The following is a 15,872-nucleotide window of genomic DNA, read 5'->3' as shown; positions in this document are numbered from 1 at the left end:
AAGTTTGGTCAACCCCATGTAAGTTATGGGGCAGTTACAGTGCACTTTTCAAAACGTGTTTTTCAGCCCGAAATAAACGCGTTTTTTCAGACAACTGAATCCCTATGTAACTGCAAGGCTCAGAACAGCCCACACATCAGCTCTTAACCCCAGTGTGCAGAAAGTGTCAAAACATGTTTTTCAGCAGAAATAAACATGTTTCTGCAAGTTTGGTCAACCCCATGTAAGTTATGGGGCAGTAACAGCACTTTTTTCAAAACGTGTTTTTCAGCCCGAAATAAACGCGTTTTTTCAGACAACTGAATCCCTATGTAACTGCAAGGCTCAGAAGAGCCCACACACTCTGCTCTTAACCCCAGTGTGCAGAAAGTGTCAAAACGTGTTTTTCAGCAGAAATAAACATGTTTCTGCAAGTTTGGTCAACCCCATGTAAGTTATGGGGCAGTTACAGTACACTTTTCAAAACGTGTTTTTCAGCCCGAAATAAACGCGTTTTTTCAGACAACTGAATACCTATGTAACTGCAAAGCTCAGAAGAGCCCACACACTCAGCTCTTAACCCCAGTGTGCAGAAAGTGTCAAAACGTGTTTTTCAGCAGAAATAAACATGTTTCTGCAAGTTTGGTCAACCCCATGTAAGTTATGGGGCAGTTACAGTAGACTTTTCAAAACGTGTTTTTCAGCCCGAAATAAACGCGTTTTTTCAGACAACTGAATCCCTATGTAACTGCAAGGCTCAGAAGAGCCCACACACTCAGCTCTTAACCCCAGTGTGCAGAAAGTGTCAAAACATGTTTTTCAGCAGAAATAAACATGTTTCTGCAAGTTTGGTCAACCCCATGTAAGTTATGGGGCAGTTACAGTGCACTTTTCAAAACGTGTTTTTCAGCCCGAAATAAACGCGTTTTTTCAGACAACTGAATCCCTATGTAACTGCAAGGCTCAGAACAGCCCACACACTCTGCTCTTAACCCCGTGTGCAGAAAGTGTCAAAACGTGTTTTTCAGCAGAAATAAACATGTTTCTGCAAGTTTGGTCAACCCCATGTAAGTTATGGGGCAGTTACAGTGCACTTTTCAAAACGTGTTTTTCAGCCCGAAATAAACGCGTTTTTTCAGACAACTGAATCCCTATGTAACTGCAAAGCTCAGAAGAGCCCACACACTCAGCTCTTAACCCCAGTGTGCAGAAAGTGTCAAAACGTGTTTTTCAGCAGAAATAAACATGTTTCTGCAAGTTTGGTCAACCCCATGTAAGTTATGGGGCAGTTACAGTGCACTTTTCAAAACGTGTTTTTCAGCCCGAAATAAACGCGTTTTTTCAGACAACTGAATCCCTATGTAACTGCAAAGCTCAGAAGAGCCCACACACTCAGCTCTTAACCCCAGTGTGCAGAAAGTGTCAAAACATGTTTTTCAGCAGAAATAAACATGTTTCTGCAAGTTTGGTCAACCCCATGTAAGTTATGGGGCAGTTACAGTGCACTTTTCAAAACGTGTTTTTCAGCCCGAAATAAACGCGTTTTTTCAGACAACTGAATCCCTATGTAACTGCAAGGCTCAGAAGAGCCCACACACTCTGCTCTTAACCCCAGTGTGCAGAAAGTGTCAAAACGTGTTTTTCAGCAGAAATAAACATGTTTCTGCAAGTTTGGTCAACCCCATGTAAGTTATGGGGCAGTTACAGTACACTTTTCAAAACGTGTTTTTCAGCCCGAAATAAACGCGTTTTTTCAGACAACTGAATCCCTATGTAACTGCAAAGCTCAGAAGAGCCCACACACTCAGCTCTTAACCCCAGTGTGCAGAAAGTGTCAAAACGTGTTTTTCAGCAGAAATAAACATGTTTCTGCAAGTTTGGTCAACCCCATGTAAGTTATGGGGCAGTAACAGCACATTTTTCAAAACGTGTTTTTCAGCCCGAAATAAACGCGTTTTTTCAGACAACTGAATCCCTATGTAACTGTAAGGCTCAGAAGAGCCCACACACTCTGCTCTTAACCCCAGTGTGCAGAAAGTGTCAAAACGTGTTTTTCAGCAGAAATAAACATGTTTCTGCAAGTTTGGTCAACCCCATGTAAGTTATGGGGCAGTTACAGTACACTTTTCAAAACGTGTTTTTCAGCCCGAAATAAACGCGTTTTTTCAGACAACTGAATACCTATGTAACTGCAAAGCTCAGAAGAGCCCACACACTCAGCTCTTAACCCCAGTTTGCAGAAAGTGTCAAAACGTGTTTTTCAGCAGAAATAAACATGTTTCTGCAAGTTTGGTCAACCCCATGGAAGTTATGGGGCAGTTACAGTACACTTTTCAAAACGTGTTTTTCAGCCCGAAATAAACGCGTTTTTTCAGACAACTGAATCCCTATGTAACTGCAAAGCTCAGAAGAGCCCACACACTCAGCTCTTAACCCCAGTGTGCAGAAAGTGTCAAAACGTGTTTTTCAGCAGAAATAAACATGTTTCTGCAAGTTTGGTCAACCCCATGTAAGTTATGGGGCAGTAACAGCACTTTTTTCAAAACGTGTTTTTCAGCCCGAAATAAACGCGTTTTTTCAGACAACTGAATCCCTATGTAACTGTAAGGCTCAGAAGAGCCCACACACTCTGCTCTTAACCCCAGTGTGCAGAAAGTGTCAAAACGTGTTTTTCAGCAGAAATAAACATGTTTCTGCAAGTTTGGTCAACCCCATGTAAGTTATGGGGCAGTAACAGCACTTTTTTCAAAACGTGTTTTTCAGCCCGAAATAAACGCGTTTTTTCAGACAACTGAATCCCTATGTAACTGTAAGGCTCAGAAGAGCCCACACACTCTGCTCTTAACCCCAGTGTGCAGAAAGTGTCAAAACGGGTTTTTCAGCAGAAATAAACATGTTTCTGCAAGTTTGGTCAACCCCATGTAAGTTATGGGGCAGTTACAGTACACTTTTCAAAACGTGTTTTTCAGCACGAAATAAACGCGTTTTTTCAGACAACTGAATCCCTATGTAACTGCAAGGCTCAGAAGAGCCCACACACTCTGCTCTTAACCCCAGTGTGCAGAAAGTGTCAAAACGTGTTTTTCAGCAGAAATAAACATGTTTCTGCAAGTTTGGTCAACCCCATGTAAGTTATGGGGCAGTTACAGTGCACTTTTCAAAACGTGTTTTTCAGCCCGAAATAAACGCGTTTTTTCAGACAACTGAATCCTTAAGTAACTGCAAGGCTCAGAACAGCCCACACACTCAGCTCTTAACCCCAGTGTGCAGAAAGTGTCAAAACATGTTTTTCAGCAGAAATAAACATGTTTCTGCAAGTTTGGTCAACCCCATGTAAGTTATGGGGCAGTTACAGTGCACTTTTCAAAACGTGTTTTTCAGCCCGAAATAAACGCGTTTTTTCAGACAACTGAATCCCTATGTAACTGTAAGGCTCAGAAGAGCCCACACACTCTGCTCTTAACCCCAGTGTGCAGAAAGTGTCAAAACGTGTTTTTCAGCAGAAATAAACATGTTTCTGCAAGTTTGGTCAACCCCATGTAAGTTATGGGGCAGTTACAGTACACTTTTCAAAACGTGTTTTTCAGCCCGAAATAAACGCGTTTTTTCAGACAACTGAATACCTATGTAACTGCAAAGCTCAGAAGAGCCCACACACTCAGCTCTTAACCCCAGTGTGCAGAAAGTGTCAAAACGTGTTTTTCAGCAGAAATAAACATGTTTCTGCAAGTTTGGTCAACCCCATGTAAGTTATGGGGCAGTTACAGTAGACTTTTCAAAACGTGTTTTTCAGCCCGAAATAAACGCGTTTTTTCAGACAACTGAATCCCTATGTAACTGCAAGGCTCAGAAGAGCCCACACACTCAGCTCTTAACCCCAGTGTGCAGAAAGTGTCAAAACATGTTTTTCAGCAGAAATAAACATGTTTCTGCAAGTTTGGTCAACCCCATGTAAGTTATGGGGCAGTTACAGTGCACTTTTCAAAACGTGTTTTTCAGCCCGAAATAAACGCGTTTTTTCAGACAACTGAATTCCTATGTAACTGCAAGGCTCAGAACAGCCCACACACTCTGCTCTTAACCCCAGTGTGCAGAAAGTGTCAAAACGTGTTTTTCAGCAGAAATAAACATGTTTCTGCAAGTTTGGTCAACCCCATGTAAGTTATGGGGCAGTTACAGTGCACTTTTCAAAACGTGTTTTTCAGCCCGAAATAAACGCGTTTTTTCAGACAACTGAATCCCTATGTAACTGCAAGGCTCAGAAGAGCCCACACACTCTGCTCTTAACCCCAGTGTGCAGAAAGTGTCAAAACGTGTTTTTCAGCAGAAATAAACATGTTTCTGCAAGTTTGGTCAACCCCATGTAAGTTATGGGGCAGTTACAGTACACTTTTCAAAACGTGTTTTTCAGCCCGAAATAAACGCGTTTTTTCAGACAACTGAATCCCTATGTAACTGCAAAGCTCAGAAGAGCCCACACACTCAGCTCTTAACCCCAGTGTGCAGAAAGTGTCAAAACGTGTTTTTCAGCAGAAATAAACATGTTTCTGCAAGTTTGGTCAACCCCATGTAAGTTATGGGGCAGTAACAGCACATTTTTCAAAACGTGTTTTTCAGCCCGAAATAAACGCGTTTTTTCAGACAACTGAATCCCTATGTAACTGTAAGGCTCAGAAGAGCCCACACACTCTGCTCTTAACCCCAGTGTGCAGAAAGTGTCAAAACGTGTTTTTCAGCAGAAATAAACATGTTTCTGCAAGTTTGGTCAACCCCATGTAAGTTATGGGGCAGTTACAGTACACTTTTCAAAACGTGTTTTTCAGCCCGAAATAAACGCGTTTTTTCAGACAACTGAATACCTATGTAACTGCAAAGCTCAGAAGAGCCCACACACTCAGCTCTTAACCCCAGTTTGCAGAAAGTGTCAAAACGTGTTTTTCAGCAGAAATAAACATGTTTCTGCAAGTTTGGTCAACCCCATGGAAGTTATGGGGCAGTTACAGTACACTTTTCAAAACGTGTTTTTCAGCCCGAAATAAACGCGTTTTTTCAGACAACTGAATCCCTATGTAACTGCAAAGCTCAGAAGAGCCCACACACTCAGCTCTTAACCCCAGTGTGCAGAAAGTGTCAAAACGTGTTTTTCAGCAGAAATAAACATGTTTCTGCAAGTTTGGTCAACCCCATGTAAGTTATGGGGCAGTAACAGCACTTTTTTCAAAACGTGTTTTTCAGCCCGAAATAAACGCGTTTTTTCAGACAACTGAATCCCTATGTAACTGTAAGGCTCAGAAGAGCCCACACACTCTGCTCTTAACCCCAGTGTGCAGAAAGTGTCAAAACGTGTTTTTCAGCAGAAATAAACATGTTTCTGCAAGTTTGGTCAACCCCATGTAAGTTATGGGGCAGTAACAGCTCTTTTTTCAAAACGTGTTTTTCAGCCCGAAATAAACGCGTTTTTTCAGACAACTGAATCCCTATGTAACTGTAAGGCTCAGAAGAGCCCACACACTCTGCTCTTAACCCCAGTGTGCAGAAAGTGTCAAAACGGGTTTTTCAGCAGAAATAAACATGTTTCTGCAAGTTTGGTCAACCCCATGTAAGTTATGGGGCAGTTACAGTACACTTTTCAAAACGTGTTTTTCAGCACGAAATAAACGCGTTTTTTCAGACAACTGAATCCCTATGTAACTGCAAGGCTCAGAAGAGCCCACACACTCTGCTCTTAACCCCAGTGTGCAGAAAGTGTCAAAACGTGTTTTTCAGCAGAAATAAACATGTTTCTGCAAGTTTGGTCAACCCCATGTAAGTTATGGGGCAGTTACAGTGCACTTTTCAAAACGTGTTTTTCAGCCCGAAATAAACGCGTTTTTTCAGACAACTGAATCCTTAAGTAACTGCAAGGCTCAGAACAGCCCACACACTCAGCTCTTAACCCCAGTGTGCAGAAAGTGTCAAAACATGTTTTTCAGCAGAAATAAACATGTTTCTGCAAGTTTGGTCAACACCATGTAAGTTATGGGGCAGTTACAGTGCACTTTTCAAAACGTGTTTTTCAGCCCGAAATAAACGCGTTTTTTCAGACAACTGAATCCCTATGTAACTGTAAGGCTCAGAAGAGCCCACACACTCTGCTCTTAACCCCAGTGTGCAGAAAGTGTCAAAACGTGTTTTTCAGCAGAAATAAACATGTTTCTGCAAGTTTGGTCAACCCCATGTAAGTTATGGGGCAGTTACAGTACACTTTTCAAAACGTGTTTTTCAGCCCGAAATAAACGCGTTTTTTCAGACAACTGAATCCCTATGTAACTGCAAAGCTCAGAAGAGCCCACACACTCAGCTCTTAACCCCAGTGTGCAGAAAGTGTCAAAACGTGTTTTTCAGCAGAAATAAACATGTTTCTGCAAGTTTGGTCAACCCCATGTAAGTTATGGGGCAGTTACAGTAGACTTTTCAAAACGTGTTTTTCAGCCCGAAATAAACGCGTTTTTTCAGACAACTGAATCCCTATGTAACTGCAAGGCTCAGAAGAGCCCACACACTCAGCTCTTAACCCCAGTGTGCAGAAAGTGTCAAAACATGTTTTTCAGCAGAAATAAACATGTTTCTGCAAGTTTGGTCAACCCCATGTAAGTTATGGGGCAGTTACAGTGCACTTTTCAAAACGTGTTTTTAGCCCGAAATAAACGCGTTTTTTCAGACAACTGAATCCCTATGTAACTGCAAGGCTCAGAACAGCCCACACACTCTGCTCTTAACCCCAGTGTGCAGAAAGTGTCAAAACGTGTTTTTCAGCAGAAATAAACATGTTTCTGCAAGTTTGGTCAACCCCATGTAAGTTATGGGGCAGTTACAGTGCACTTTTCAAAACGTGTTTTTCAGCCCGAAATAAACGCGTTTTTTCAGACAACTGAATCCCTATGTAACTGCAAGGCTCAGAACAGCCCACACACTCAGCTCTTAACCCCAGTGTGCAGAAAGTGTCAAAACATGTTTTTCAGCAGAAATAAACATGTTTCTGCAAGTTTGGTCAACCCCATGTAAGTTATGGGGCAGTAACAGCACTTTTTTCAAAACGTGTTTTTCAGCCCGAAATAAACGCGTTTTTTCAGACAACTGAATCCCTATGTAACTGTAAGGCTCAGAAGAGCCCACACACTCTGCTCTTAACCCCAGTGTGCAGAAAGTGTCAAAACATGTTTTTCAGCAGAAATAAACATGTTTCTGCAAGTTTGGTCAACCCCATGTAAGTTATGGGGCAGTTACAGTGCACTTTTCAAAACGTGTTTTTCAGCCCGAAATAAACGCGTTTTTTCAGACAACTGAATCCCTATGTAACTGCAAGGCTCAGAACAGCCCACACACTCAGCTCTTAACCCCAGTGTGCAGAAAGTGTCAAAACGTGTTTTTCAGCAGAAATAAACATGTTTCTGCAAGTTTGGTCAACCCCATGTAAGTTATGGGGCAGTAACAGCACTTTTTTCAAAACGTGTTTTTCAGCCCGAAATAAACGCGTTTTTTCAGACAACTGAATCCCTATGTAACTGTAAGGCTCAGAAGAGCCCACACACTCTGCTCTTAACCCCAGTGTGCAGAAAGTGTCAAAACGTGTTTTTCAGCAGAAATAAACATGTTTCTGCAAGTTTGGTCAACCCCATGTAAGTTATGGGGCAGTTACAGTACACTTTTCAAAACGTGTTTTTCAGCCCGAAATAAACGCGTTTTTTCAGACAACTGAATCCCTATGTAACTGCAAAGCTCAGAAGAGCCCACACACTCAACTCTTAACCCCAGTGTGCAGAAAATGTCAAAACGTGTTTTTCAGCAGAAATAAACATGTTTCTGCAAGTTTGGTCAACCCCATGTAAGTTATGGGGCAGTTACAGTGCACTTTTCAAAACGTGTTTTTCAGCCCGAAATAAACGCGTTTTTTCAGACAACTGAATCCCTATGTAACTGCAAGGCTCAGAACAGCCCACACACTCAGCTCTTAACCCCAGTGTGCAGAAAGTGTCAAAACATGTTTTTCAGCAGAAATAAACATGTTTCTGCAAGTTTGGTCAACCCCATGTAAGTTATGGGGCAGTAACAGCACTTTTTTCAAAACGTGTTTTTCAGCCCGAAATAAACGCGTTTTTTCAGACAACTGAATCCCTATGTAACTGCAAGGCTCAGAAGAGCCCACACACTCTGCTCTTAACCCCAGTGTGCAGAAAGTGTCAAAACGTGTTTTTCAGCAGAAATAAACATGTTTCTGCAAGTTTGGTCAACCCCATGTAAGTTATTTGGCAGTTACAGTACACTTTTCAAAACGTGTTTTTCAGCCCGAAATAAACGCGTTTTTTCAGACAACTGAATACCTATGTAACTGCAAAGCTCAGAAGAGCCCACACACTCAGCTCTTAACCCCAGTGTGCAGAAAGTGTCAAAACGTGTTTTTCAGCAGAAATAAACATGTTTCTGCAAGTTTGGTCAACCCCATGTAAGTTATGGGGCAGTAACAGCACTTTTTTCAAAACGTGTTTTTCAGCCCGAAATAAACGCGTTTTTTCAGACAACTGAATCCCTATGTAACTGTAAGGCTCAGAAGAGCCCACACACTCTGCTCTTAACCCCAGTGTGCAGAAAGTGTCAAAACGTGTTTTTCAGCAGAAATAAACATGTTTCTGCAAGTTTGGTCAACCCCATGTAAGTTATGGGGCAGTTACAGTACACTTTTCAAAACGTGTTTTTCAGCCCGAAATAAACGCGTTTTTTCAGACAACTGAATCCCTATGTAACTGCAAAGCTCAGAAGAGCCCACACACTCAACTCTTAACCCCAGTGTGCAGAAAATGTCAAAACGTGTTTTTCAGCAGAAATAAACATGTTTCTGCAAGTTTGGTCAACCCCATGTAAGTTATGGGGCAGTTACAGTGCACTTTTCAAAACGTGTTTTTCAGCCCGAAATAAACGCGTTTTTTCAGACAACTGAATCCCTATGTAACTGCAAGGCTCAGAACAGCCCACACACTCAGCTCTTAACCCCAGTGTGCAGAAAGTGTCAAAACATGTTTTTCAGCAGAAATAAACATGTTTCTGCAAGTTTGGTCAACCCCATGTAAGTTATGGGGCAGTAACAGCACTTTTTTCAAAACGTGTTTTTCAGCCCGAAATAAACGCGTTTTTTCAGACAACTGAATCCCTATGTAACTGCAAGGCTCAGAAGAGCCCACACACTCTGCTCTTAACCCCAGTGTGCAGAAAGTGTCAAAACGTGTTTTTCAGCAGAAATAAACATGTTTCTGCAAGTTTGGTCAACCCCATGTAAGTTATTTGGCAGTTACAGTACACTTTTCAAAACGTGTTTTTCAGCCCGAAATAAACGCGTTTTTTCAGACAACTGAATACCTATGTAACTGCAAAGCTCAGAAGAGCCCACACACTCAGCTCTTAACCCCAGTGTGCAGAAAGTGTCAAAACGTGTTTTTCAGCAGAAATAAACATGTTTCTGCAAGTTTGGTCAACCCCATGTAAGTTATGGGGCAGTAACAGCACTTTTTTCAAAACGTGTTTTTCAGCCCGAAATAAACGCGTTTTTTCAGACAACTGAATCCCTATGTAACTGTAAGGCTCAGAAGAGCCCACACACTCTGCTCTTAACCCCAGTGTGCAGAAAGTGTCAAAACGTGTTTTTCAGCAGAAATAAACATGTTTCTGGAAGTTTGGTCAACCCCATGTAAGTTATGGGGCAGTTACAGTACACTTTTCAAAACGTGTTTTTCAGCCCGAAATAAACGCGTTTTTTCAGACAACTGAATCCCTATGTAACTGCAAAGCTCAGAAGAGCCCACACACTCAGCTCTTAACCCCAGTGTGCAGAAAATGTCAAAACGTGTTTTTCAGCAGAAATAAACATGTTTCTGCAAGTTTGGTCAACCCCATGTAAGTTATGGGGCAGTTACAGTGCACTTTTCAAAACGTGTTTTTCAGCCCGAAATAAACGCGTTTTTTCAGACAACTGAATCCCTATGTAACTGCAAGGCTCAGAACAGCCCACACATCAGCTCTTAACCCCAGTGTGCAGAAAGTGTCAAAACATGTTTTTCAGCAGAAATAAACATGTTTCTGCAAGTTTGGTCAACCCCATGTAAGTTATGGGGCAGTAACAGCACTTTTTTCAAAACGTGTTTTTCAGCCCGAAATAAACGCGTTTTTTCAGACAACTGAATCCCTATGTAACTGCAAGGCTCAGAACAGCCCACACACTCAGCTCTTAACCCCAGTGTGCAGAAAGTGTCAAAACATGTTTTTCAGCAGAAATAAACATGTTTCTGCAAGTTTGGTCAACCCCATGTAAGTTATGGGGCAGTTACAGTGCACTTTTCAAAACGTGTTTTTCAGCCCGAAATAAACGCGTTTTTTCAGACAACTGAATCCCTATGTAACTGCAAGGCTCAGAACAGCCCACACACTCAGCTCTTAACCCCAGTGTGCAGAAAGTGTCAAAACATGTTTTTCAGCAGAAATAAACATGTTTCTGCAAGTTTGGTCAACCCCATGTAAGTTATGGGGCAGTAACAGCACTTTTTTCAAAACGTGTTTTTCAGCCCGAAATAAACGCGTTTTTTCAGACAACTGAATCCCTATGTAACTGCAAGGCTCAGAAGAGCCCACACACTCTGCTCTTAACCCCAGTGTGCAGAAAGTGTCAAAACGTGTTTTTCAGCAGAAATAAACATGTTTCTGCAAGTTTGGTCAACCCCATGTAAGTTATGGGGCAGTTACAGTACACTTTTCAAAACGTGTTTTTCAGCCCGAAATAAACGCGTTTTTTCAGACAACTGAATACCTATGTAACTGCAAAGCTCAGAAGAGCCCACACACTCAGCTCTTAACCCCAGTGTGCAGAAAGTGTCAAAACGTGTTTTTCAGCAGAAATAAACATGTTTCTGCAAGTTTGGTCAACCCCATGTAAGTTATGGGGCAGTTACAGTAGACTTTTCAAAACGTGTTTTTCAGCCCGAAATAAACGCGTTTTTTCAGACAACTGAATCCCTATGTAACTGCAAGGCTCAGAAGAGCCCACACACTCAGCTCTTAACCCCAGTGTGCAGAAAGTGTCAAAACATGTTTTTCAGCAGAAATAAACATGTTTCTGCAAGTTTGGTCAACCCCATGTAAGTTATGGGGCAGTTACAGTGCACTTTTCAAAACGTGTTTTTCAGCCCGAAATAAACGCGTTTTTTCAGACAACTGAATCCCTATGTAACTGCAAGGCTCAGAACAGCCCACACACTCTGCTCTTAACCCCAGTGTGCAGAAAGTGTCAAAACGTGTTTTTCAGCAGAAATAAACATGTTTCTGCAAGTTTGGTCAACCCCATGTAAGTTATGGGGCAGTTACAGTGCACTTTTCAAAACGTGTTTTTCAGCCCGAAATAAACGCGTTTTTTCAGACAACTGAATCCCTATGTAACTGCAAAGCTCAGAAGAGCCCACACACTCAGCTCTTAACCCCAGTGTGCAGAAAGTGTCAAAACGTGTTTTTCAGCAGAAATAAACATGTTTCTGCAAGTTTGGTCAACCCCATGTAAGTTATGGGGCATGTTACAGTAGACTTTTCAAAACGTGTTTTTCAGCCCGAAATAAACGCGTTTTTTCAGACAACTGAATCCCTATGTAACTGCAAGGCTCAGAAGAGCCCACACACTCAGCTCTTAACCCCAGTGTGCAGAAAGTGTCAAAACATGTTTTTCAGCAGAAATAAACATGTTTCTGCAAGTTTGGTCAACCCCATGTAAGTTATGGGGCAGTTACAGTGCACTTTTCAAAACGTGTTTTTCAGCCCGAAATAAACGCGTTTTTTCAGACAACTGAATCCCTATGTAACTGCAAGGCTCAGAACAGCCCACACACTCTGCTCTTAACCCCAGTGTGCAGAAAGTGTCAAAACGTGTTTTTCAGCAGAAATAAACATGTTTCTGCAAGTTTGGTCAACCCCATGTAAGTTATGGGGCAGTTACAGTGCACTTTTCAAAACGTGTTTTTCAGCCCGAAATAAACGCGTTTTTTCAGACAACTGAATCCCTATATAACTGCAAAGCTCAGAAGAGCCCACACACTCAGCTCTTAACCCCAGTGTGCAGAAAGTGTCAAAACATGTTTTTCAGCAGAAATAAACATGTTTCTGCAAGTTTGGTCAACCCCATGTAAGTTATGGGGCAGTTACAGTGCACTTTTCAAAACGTGTTTTTCAGCCCGAAATAAACGCGTTTTTTCAGACAACTGAATTCCTATGTAACTGCAAGGCTCAGAACAGCCCACACACTCTGCTCTTAACCCCAGTGTGCAGAAAGTGTCAAAACGTGTTTTTCAGCAGAAATAAACATGTTTCTGCAAGTTTGGTCAACCCCATGTAAGTTATGGGGCAGTTACAGTGCACTTTTCAAAACGTGTTTTTCAGCCCGAAATAAACGCGTTTTTTCAGACAACTGAATCCCTATGTAACTGCAAGGCTCAGAAGAGCCCACACACTCTGCTCTTAACCCCAGTGTGCAGAAAGTGTCAAAACGTGTTTTTCAGCAGAAATAAACATGTTTCTGCAAGTTTGGTCAACCCCATGTAAGTTATGGGGCAGTTACAGTACACTTTTCAAAACGTGTTTTTCAGCCCGAAATAAACGCGTTTTTTCAGACAACTGAATCCCTATGTAACTGCAAAGCTCAGAAGAGCCCACACACTCAGCTCTTAACCCCAGTGTGCAGAAAGTGTCAAAACGTGTTTTTCAGCAGAAATAAACATGTTTCTGCAAGTTTGGTCAACCCCATGTAAGTTATGGGGCAGTAACAGCACATTTTTCAAAACGTGTTTTTCAGCCCGAAATAAACGCGTTTTTTCAGACAACTGAATCCCTATGTAACTGTAAGGCTCAGAAGAGCCCACACACTCTGCTCTTAACCCCAGTGTGCAGAAAGTGTCAAAACGTGTTTTTCAGCAGAAATAAACATGTTTCTGCAAGTTTGGTCAACCCCATGTAAGTTATGGGGCAGTTACAGTACACTTTTCAAAACGTGTTTTTCAGCCCGAAATAAACGCGTTTTTTCAGACAACTGAATACCTATGTAACTGCAAAGCTCAGAAGAGCCCACACACTCAGCTCTTAACCCCAGTTTGCAGAAAGTGTCAAAACGTGTTTTTCAGCAGAAATAAACATGTTTCTGCAAGTTTGGTCAACCCCATGGAAGTTATGGGGCAGTTACAGTACACTTTTCAAAACGTGTTTTTCAGCCCGAAATAAACGCGTTTTTTCAGACAACTGAATCCCTATGTAACTGCAAAGCTCAGAAGAGCCCACACACTCAGCTCTTAACCCCAGTGTGCAGAAAGTGTCAAAACGTGTTTTTCAGCAGAAATAAACATGTTTCTGCAAGTTTAGTCAACCCCATGTAAGTTATGGGGCAGTAACAGCACTTTTTTCAAAACGTGTTTTTCAGCCCGAAATAAACGCGTTTTTTCAGACAACTGAATCCCTATGTAACTGTAAGGCTCAGAAGAGCCCACACACTCTGCTCTTAACCCCAGTGTGCAGAAAGTGTCAAAACGTGTTTTTCAGCAGAAATAAACATGTTTCTGCAAGTTTGGTCAACCCCATGTAAGTTATGGGGCAGTAACAGCACTTTTTTCAAAACGTGATTTTCAGCCCGAAATAAACGCGTTTTTTCAGACAACTGAATCCCTATGTAACTGCAAGGCTCAGAAGAGCCCACACACTCTGCTCTTAACCCCAGTGTGCAGAAAGTGTCAAAACGTGTTTTTCAGCAGAAATAAACATGTTTCTGCAAGTTTGGTCAACCCCATGTAAGTTATGGGGCAGTTACAGTGCACTTTTCAAAACGTGTTTTTCAGCCCGAAATAAACGCGTTTTTTCAGACAACTGAATCCTTAAGTAACTGCAAGGCTCAGAACAGCCCACACACTCAGCTCTTAACCCCAGTGTGCAGAAAGTGTCAAAACATGTTTTTCAGCAGAAATAAACATGTTTCTGCAAGTTTGGTCAACCCCATGTAAGTTATGGGGCAGTTACAGTGCACTTTTCAAAACGTGTTTTTCAGCCCGAAATAAACGCGTTTTTTCAGACAACTGAATCCCTATGTAACTGCAAGGCTCAGAATAGCCCACACACTCTGCTCTTAACCCCAGTGTGCAGAAAGTGTCAAAACGTGTTTTTCAGCAGAAATAAACATGTTTCTGCAAGTTTGGTCAACCCCATGTAAGTTATGGGGCAGTTACAGTGCACTTTTCAAAACGTGTTTTTCAGCCCGAAATAAACGCGTTTTTTCAGACAACTGAATCCCTATGTAACTGCAAGGCTCAGAACATCCCACACACTCAGCTCTTAACCCCAGTGTGCAGAAAGTGTCAAAACATGTTTTTCAGCAGAAATAAACATGTTTCTGCAAGTTTGGTCAACCCCATGTAAGTTATGGGGCAGTAACAGCACTTTTTTCAAAACGTGTTTTTCAGCCCGAAATAAACGCGTTTTTTCAGACAACTGAATCCCTATGTAACTGTAAGGCTCAGAAGAGCCCACACACTCTGCTCTTAACCCCAGTGTGCAGAAAGTGTCAAAACATGTTTTTCAGCAGAAATAAACATGTTTCTGCAAGTTTGGTCAACCCCATGTAAGTTATGGGGCAGTTACAGTGCACTTTTCAAAACGTGTTTTTCAGCCCGAAATAAACGCGTTTTTTCAGACAACTGAATCCCTATGTAACTGCAAGGCTCAGAACAGCCCACACACTCAGCTCTTAACCCCAGTGTGCAGAAAGTGTCAAAACATGTTTTTCAGCAGAAATAAACATGTTTCTGCAAGTTTGGTCAACCCCATGTAAGTTATGGGGCAGTAACAGCACTTTTTTCAAAACGTGTTTTTCAGCCCGAAATAAACGCGTTTTTTCAGACAACTGAATACCTATGTAACTGCAAAGCTCAGAAGAGCCCACACACTCAGCTCTTAACCCCAGTGTGCAGAAAGTGTCAAAACGTGTTTTTCAGCAGAAATAAACATGTTTCTGCAAGTTTGGTCAACCCCATGTAAGTTATGGGGCAGTAACAGCACTTTTTTCAAAACGTGTTTTTCAGCCCGAAATAAACGCGTTTTTTCAGACAACTGAATCCCTATGTAACTGCAAGGCTCAGAACAGCCCACACACTCAGCTCTTAACCCCAGTGTGCAGAAAGTGTCAAAACATGTTTTTCAGCAGAAATAAACATGTTTCTGCAAGTTTGGTCAACCCCATGTAAGTTATGGGGCAGTAACAGCACTTTTTTCAAAACGTGTTTTTCAGCCCGAAATAAACGCGTTTTTTCAGACAACTGAATCCCTATGTAACTGCAAGGCTCAGAAGAGCCCACACACTCTGCTCTTAACCCCAGTGTGCAGAAAGTGTCAAAACGTGTTTTTCAGCAGAAATAAACATGTTTCTGCAAGTTTGGTCAACCCCATGTAAGTTATTTGGCAGTTACAGTACACTTTTCAAAACGTGTTTTTCAGCCCGAAATAAACGCGTTTTTTCAGACAACTGAATACCTATGTAACTGCAAAGCTCAGAAGAGCCCACACACTCAGCTCTTAACCCCAGTGTGCAGAAAGTGTCAAAACGTGTTTTTCAGCAGAAATAAACAAGTTTCTGCAAGTTTGGTCAACCCCATGTAAGTTATGGGGCAGTAACAGCACTTTTTTCAAAACGTGTTTTTCAGCCCGAAATAAACGCGTTTTTTCAGACAACTGAATCCCTATGTAACTGTAAGGCTCAGAAGAGCCCACACACTCTGCTCTTAACCCCAGTGTGCAGAAAGTGTCAAAACGTGTTTTTCAGCAGAAATAAACATGTTTCTGGAAGTTTGGTCAAC

Source organism: Lepisosteus platostomus, chromosome 1 (assembly GCF_059453375.1).
Source record: "Lepisosteus platostomus isolate fLepPlt1 chromosome 1, fLepPlt1.hap1, whole genome shotgun sequence".
Classification (NCBI taxonomy): Eukaryota; Metazoa; Chordata; class Actinopteri; order Semionotiformes; family Lepisosteidae; genus Lepisosteus; species Lepisosteus platostomus.
Note: the sequence above shows the minus strand (reverse complement) of the source record.